The following is a 7,566-nucleotide window of genomic DNA, read 5'->3' on the forward strand; positions in this document are numbered from 1 at the left end:
TATATCAATACTTCTATCACTATCAAAAAAAGTCGTTTTACACATTTTTGCCTTCCATCCTAACAAGGGTTCTTTAAAACTTTCACATGTTCTCTTTTTTGAGAGGTTGCCTGCACTCCCTCCCCTCACACCAGTAGGCGGGAATTCACCCTTCTGAACTAATCGCCTTTCACCAGAGAGCAATAGTCTGTAAATGCTGTGGAAGTTTTAGAATGGCTCCCCAATTTTTTTCTTAAAATTAACCTACAAGGCCATCATCTCCAGTAGTGCTTGGTACCTGTAAGATGCAGGAGTCTTGGCACAGGCTGGCGAGGTGATGTTCTCCCGCATCCATATCCATCCTGGTCTCAGCGAGAGGACTTGGAGCTGGAAATTTAATAATACAGATCATTCATTGCGTATAGTTTTGACATCGTTGTGTGTATTTTAATGACTAAAATAAATGTTTATTAGTGCTTATTAGATCATTGTAATGGTGTATATATATATATATATATATATATATATATATATATATATATATATATATATATATATATATATATATATATATATATATATATATATATATTAAAACCGCTAGTTAATGCATAACCACTTTCTTGCACATGAAATCCTGTCAACCTTAATGTACACGAGATGTGTTGATGGTGAGGCCTTTTAGAGCCAACACAATTAAATGAAACTCGTTTCCCCGATCCTTGTTTTAATGGCATCATTCTCCTTTGTTTTTACCAGGTGTTTGTGTGTGTGTGTGTGTGTGTGTGTGTGTGTGTGTGTGTGTGTGTGTGTGTGTGTTCCGAGCAGTAATATATTGGAGGAAGAACTGCAGATTTACTGCACAAATAAAAAAAATAATAAATGAGGAGAGGAGAGGTACGGGCCACTACACTACTAATGGAGATGCTGCCGGAATTACTAATAATCTATCTTCACTCATCACATCTCAACAAATTAGTCATGAGTGCTCACAAAGATAAAGTTCAGACATGCTGTAATTTTGTACCGTTACACAGACAGCATTATCACAGCGACCGTGAAGTGTTCACAGCTACGCAGCAAACATTCTCAAACACGGCCCAAACACTCATACACACGTTGTCTTCTTCCCTCCCTCCCTCCCTCCTACCCCCCAATCTCTCTCCCTTTTCTCCCCCTCCCCCTCTCCCTCTCCCTCTCTCTCTCTCTCTCTCTCTCTCTCTCTCTCTCTCTCTCTCTCTACCTCAGTGGCAGTCAGGCAAAAGACTAGGTTGGTTAAAGAGTCCTGGAGTTCAGAGGCGTCTGTCAAGGGCAAGCAGTGGACGGCACCCAGCGCTCACCAGCTCCCTGTCAATATGGAAGACAGTACACATTGTAGATCACCGAGATGATAACGGTACATATCACATAAATAGATGAGGATATACTACTACTAGTAACAACAACAACGCCTAAATACTACTACTACTGCTACTACTAATAATTACTTTTGTCATTGCAATTAGTACAACTGCAAGAAGGACAAGAACAAGAAGACCAAGAACAAAAACAAGAACAAGAACTGGAACAAGAAAAAAAAGAAAAATGCAGTCGTACACAAAGATTACGTCCTGTTCACGCATGATGAGGATGAGAAAGGAAGATTTGGAAGAGGAGGAGGAGGAGGAGGAGGAGGAAGAGAAAGAGGAGGAGGAGGAGGAAGAGGAATAGAAAGAGGAGGAGGAGGAGGATTAAGAAGAGAAGAAAGAGGTGCGAAGGACGCGGCTGAGAGAAGGACGGAGAATGTAAGAAGCTAAAGAGGAGGAGGCTGTGAAAAATAGGTAAACGAGCAGGTAATGATGAACGTAGTAATATTGTGAGAAGAGGATGGAGAGAGAGAGAGAGAGAGAGAGAGAGAGAGAGAGAGAGAGAGAGAGAGAGAGAGAGAGAGAGAGTAGGAGGAAGAGAAAAGCAGTGAGTTGGAGAAAAAGGAGGTTTAAGTGAAAGCAAATAGCGGAAAGGAGGCTGTGGAAGTTTATGGAAAGAAAATACCGAAAGAAAAAAAAACGAGGGATGGGGAATTGAGATTTTTGAGGAAGAGTGGGAGTGTGAAGAGAATAGGGGAAGAGGAAGAAGAACTGGAGGGTAAGAAGAGAAAGGATGCATTTGAAGAGTTAGGAGAATATGGTGATGAGTTTAGAATGTGAGCAGGAGGATGAAGCGTTAGGATCAGGTGTTGTGTTTGGAAAGGCTAAGGACGTGAGGAGGAGGAAGAGGTGTGTGAGAAGGGGGAAGGTGAAAGCAGATAAAGAAAGAGGAGAAAGAGTGAAATGTGAGGAGGAAGGAAGGCATGGAATGTGAAGAGGTGCTGGTGTTAGTGGTAGTTGTTTGAGAAACTGGACGAGGAGGAATGTGTTAAGGAACTGGATGCGGGTTTCAGAAGATGTGTAGGAAGAGAGGGACTGTTGAAAAACCCAAGGAGATCGTGAGTTGTATTTGCGTATGTCATTGTTTTGTTGTTATACCAAGTAAGGCTAATTCATCCCCATCACCCCTTCGATTGTCACTACGAGTCCCTTTCGGTCACATCCTCCTCCCGTCTTCGCTCACCAATATCTGAAGCAATAGCAATTTCTCCCGATTGTCATACGCTCCTCACACGCAGGCCCTTTGATCACTCCCTCCCCGCAGAGCAGACATTTGGGGCGAGCCAAGCGAACCCCTCCTCGTTAGGGAACTCGGTATCCGCGGCCACATGCTCATTACCTTCCCGTTTCCCCCTTGATACCTTTGAGATGACGCTTCCTTATCCCTTCTCTGGTCATTATCTCCCTGCCCGCCACTATGCATTCGATCAGGTTTCCACACCACTCCTCACCACTAGGTACACTGCTCTGATCTTCCTTTCCTGCGTCCTAAATACTGTCCTTTCTCCATTGCACACCTAGCACTGTGCCCAACCACCATCACCTTACTTCACATTGGTCTCGCTCTCCACTACGTCTCATGCCAGCAGTCTCTCTCAACTATTCGCGTACCTCCCACTGCTCCGATTTGCCACCACACCATCTTATAATGGTCTTCTTTACTGTAACTCACTTTAAATTAATTTTCTTCACCATTACACAAGACATAAACAAAGATTCATAAACAACTACGACACAAATTCTTACCACATCACACAGACAACTAACGTGCGAACACAAACAATGCCGGCCGTGAACTGATCCTGCTCCCCAAGTTCCAATCCCAGCCGCCCCGCCCACCGTGAACTCGAATCTTTACTCGAGATTCGAACCCAGAGAATGAAGTTTACATTCTAATATCAGATATTTCCTTTGTGTATTATGATTATGATATCAAGTAAGGTTACCTCTTCATAAGACTGCATTCAGAATGAAAACAATATTAACACCTTCATGAATACGTGAGATACTTTGTTGTCCTAGAAATGAGGAGACAAATTAGCTCTTAAGGATTCACTGGTGTTTTAGTGATTATATGATAAGACTACTGTTGACGCCGGCGGGCCTTTATTATATAACATTACAAGGATAGTGAGTGATAGAGGTGACTGAACGTGGCTTGATCGCCCACACTTTGCTCACTAGCATTTCTAATGCGGTGCGTTTTTTTTCGCAAATATCTTCTAAACAAACAGTTGGACCATAAATTAAGGAACGGTGTCAAACAACCTGTGCCAAAATGTCATATCATTTAGGAGATATTTGCGAAAAACGATGCCTCATAGGGTCTGCAATGGATAGTAGGGAGTTATCAGCATCTGGTACGACGTCAGGAACAAGATTCTTTCCGTTTCATTGCTCAGCTCCTTTCATCCTTGTTGATTTAAAACATTAATTCGCTCATTATTAATTATCTTGATACTATATGGCATATTTTATATATGTTTGAAAAAATACTATATGGCATATTTTATATATGTTTGAAAAAATACTAAGATAAGTTATGCAATGAATGAAGCTAGCCAAGGACAACTTCGTAAATTTTAAGTTTATGTATAATACGAGACTACTTGTTAGCCTCCCTCACATGGGTGACTACACGGGCGTGGACGGAAGGACACTTGTTTAATGATGTGATCAGGAATCCCTTTAGCAGAGATAACTCTCTCTTGTAAACTCTGGAAAGGTGTGTGAATTTGCCTGCTCAGGAAATATGAAACCCTCGAATTTTTCATCAATCTTACAAATCATTTCAAATGTCTTATAAGAAGTAACATTTTCTTGTCTGTTTCTCCTTTCAAGCACAAGTTAAGTATTTTTAAGCACTATATTCTTATCAAACTCTCAAATCTGTGCATTAGTTTGGTTGATAAACGTTATCGTTTTTGTCAGAATTCATCGGCCTACAACATAATGCCGAGGACTTGACGGTACACTAGATTGCGATTCCTAACCCGATGGTCGCGGTAACGCGCCTTGCCCAGCGCCGCTGTGCAAAAAAAACATCTTCCCATATTCCTAAGGAACCTGTGCATTTTTTTTTTTTTTGTTACTGCACTAGAATGACTAGATGAACGGTTTTTTTTTTCTTTCTCTGAACTAATAGAGTATTAATGATCCTATAAACAGTAATGATAAAATTCGCTACTCCAACGTTGGGAGTTGTAGACGCAGGACAAGTATCGAGTACTATTTTTTCCACAACTCTCCAGTGCTTGTGATATAATAGAAGGCTCCATGTGTCCACTGTAATGGAAGCCCACTCCACTCCCTCCCTCACTCTCCGCCTCTCCATTACTTGCCCCTCACCCTCTGTCGCCCCCCTCTCCTCTCTCCTCCTTCCCATGAGCCATTCTTACTCTCCATCACACGACTTCCTCCCATGTCCTCACACCACTAGCCCCTGCCTGCTGCCCCCCTCCATCATCCATGCCTGCGACAGGAAAAACACTGACCTGCAGGATCGCATATAGCTTCACTGCTAGCGGAACACAAGATAGCGCTCGTGAATCACCTGAGATATATTGTCGTGCTTCCCCGTTCCTCCTTTTTCTTGTTCTTGAAATGAATGATGTAAGGAAAAAAATACCTCACTACCTGCTGGAGTGGCTAATGTTCCTTCTGATATGTCGTTGTATGTAGTGTGTTTAGCGTCATTAAGTGTGGGCTTTCTTTATATATATGTATATATATATATATATATATATATATGTGTGGTTGTTAGCTAGTTGTGTGAACGAGTGAATGAGCGAGACTTGTGTGAGGCATGAATACGTGTATGAGTGAACGAGCTAGGCTTCAGTCATACGTGTTAAGTGGAAGTGCGCGGCCTGGCGCCGGGAGATCACCTACCTCCAGCCTTCTGTTCACACCTTCTGTGAATAAACACCTGCACTGTTACCTGCGTTTCCTGTGCCCCTGCTGGTCAAGAGTCGAACATGGCGCAGTGAGTAGGATCAGGACAAGGCTGCAGTGGGTACGGCGCAGAATGGAGAAGCAGTTGGAGGCGCTGGCTGCCCTGCTAGCGCGACAGTCGGAGCAGAGTCAGGCTCTGCTAGCGCGACAGTCGGAGCAGAGTCAGGCTCGCGAGGAGCGTTTAACCCAGCTGCTGGAGAGAGTGGGGACACAAGCTCCCAGTCGCACCACGGCGAGCAATGAAGGCGAAACCACAGCCCGCAGCACGTCTACCCAGGGCGCGAGGTTCCCGACGTCCGCCACCATCATTCCTCACTTAACGGCGTCAGCATCTTTACGTGAGTTCGACACGTGGCGCCATAAGTTTGAAGGATACGTAACCCTCGCCAGGATAGACTGTCTCTCCCTGGCTGAGCAGAGGGCGGCACTCGCTGCTGTCCTAGACGACGAGTGGACCCGTACACTTCGCTACGGGATAAGCTTACCGAGAGACGCGGAGTTAAGAACCATCCTCGATGCAATGTGTGAGTACCTGCGAAGCCAGCGCAACATCATCATGGATAGAAGAGACTTCTACTCCCGCGTGCAAGAAACGCAAGAAGGTTTTGACGACTTTTTATGTGCTGTTAAGGAAATCGCCAATTTCTGTGACTTTTGCGACCAGTGCATAAACCATCAGCTGCGTGACAGAATTGTCGTTGGGACACGAGACGAAGTGGCTCTGAAACGCATGCTGGAAAACAAGAAACTCACCCTTGAAAACGCCATAGATATTTGCAGAGCATCAGAGAGCGCTAACCAGTGTAGTGCAGTACTAAGGGGCGGCTCTCACTCTTCGAGCCATGGTGTGAACGCTGTCTCGAACTACAGGAAGGGCAGTTTCGGGGGCTCAAGCCCCACGGGCTGTTATCGTTGTGGCAAAGATTGTCGCAGTGACAAAAGGGGATGCCAGGCAATAGATAAAGTGTGTCGTAACTGCGGGAAAAGAGGGCATTTTGCGAGTGTATGTCAGCAGACAGTGAGGAAACGACGAGGAGCTTCGAGGAGTTCCTCAACTGTCTCTCCTCATCGCGGTGCAGGCCCGAGGCGGGGAGCCAGTGCCAGTGTATACCAGCTCTTATCAGGCGTATACACAAAGACGGTGACGGCACGACCTGCGCCCCAGGTGCTCATTACCGCCACACATCCCGCTGGAAGAGACAAGATTACGTGGACTCCTGACTCTGGGGCCGAAACGACCGTTATTGGCCTCGACACGGCAACACTCCTTGGAATCCCGCCCTCCAGCTTGGCGCCCGCTGATGGTGATGGACTTTATGCTGCCGGTAATCACCCCCTCACCTGTGTAGGAACTTTCTCGTCGCACTTGCAACTGGGCGACAGGGAAGCTGAGACTGTTGTGAGCGTGGTGAAGGAGGTGAAGGGGGCGCTGCTTAGCTGGTACGATTCCATCGCTCTCGGAATCCTCCCCGAAGATTTTCCGGCTCAAATCCGACCGCTACGCAGGGAAGAACAGCACACCGGCAACAGCTCCATCAAGTACCCGACCGCCTCGCAGCCACCTCTATCTACGCCCACAGAAGCGATCAGCTGGCCTCATTCCTACGACCCAACGCCACAGCAGCGTGCGGGGCACGCTGCTGCTGTGATCAAGGCCTTTCCCAGCGTCTTCGAAGCAAAGGAAGGTTTACGTGCAATGGCTGGTGGATCCATGGCCATCGAGTTGACAGACGACGCTCGACCCTGGCAAAAGGGATCGACACACTGTGTGCCCGACGCCCTCTCACGTGCTCCAGTACAGGACCCAGTGGAGGAAGAGGATGCTGCTACTTCTGGTGACCTCGACCCTCTCCACTCAGCGGTCATCTCAGCGTTATCTGCCACCAATGAGGACGGCGTCCGCTTAGCACCACTCCAGGATCAGACTGTGGAAATGGTACGTGCCGCAGCAGCAAGAGACGGGGAGTACTGCTTGCTCAAGAACGTCATCATCGAGGGCTTCCCTGATCATTGCCACGACCTCGATCACCGCTTGCGTACGTACTGGCCGGTGCGCAGTCTGCTGGCCGTAGACGACGACCTGGTGGTTTACGGGCCGAGGCTTCTTATTCCTCACAGCCTCCGCCGAGAAACACTAGAGCGACTCCATGACAGTCATCAGGGGATGGAGCGCACCAAGCGACGGGCCCGACAAACGGTGTACTGGCCTGGTATGGACAGAGACGTT

The 7,566-nt window shown here is 46.6% G+C and overlaps 1 long non-coding RNA gene across 1 annotated transcript in view; it reads right to left on the bottom strand.

Moving 5' to 3' along the window:
- The window catches only part of LOC135107204 (uncharacterized), an 8,411-nt gene extending 5,235 nt beyond the window's left edge, over positions 1 to 3,176 (bottom strand). Inside the window, exons 1-3 of the long non-coding RNA XR_010271650.1 lie at positions 3,132 to 3,176; positions 1,223 to 1,326; positions 278 to 366 (exon numbers count right to left, since the gene is read on the bottom strand). This is a non-coding gene — a long non-coding RNA (uncharacterized LOC135107204). The remainder of the gene's footprint in view (positions 1 to 277; positions 367 to 1,222; positions 1,327 to 3,131) is intronic.
- Between the last annotated feature and the right edge of the window lie 4,390 nt (positions 3,177 to 7,566).

This window comes from Scylla paramamosain, chromosome 15, assembly GCF_035594125.1.
Source record: "Scylla paramamosain isolate STU-SP2022 chromosome 15, ASM3559412v1, whole genome shotgun sequence".
Taxonomy (NCBI): Eukaryota; Metazoa; Arthropoda; class Malacostraca; order Decapoda; family Portunidae; genus Scylla; species Scylla paramamosain.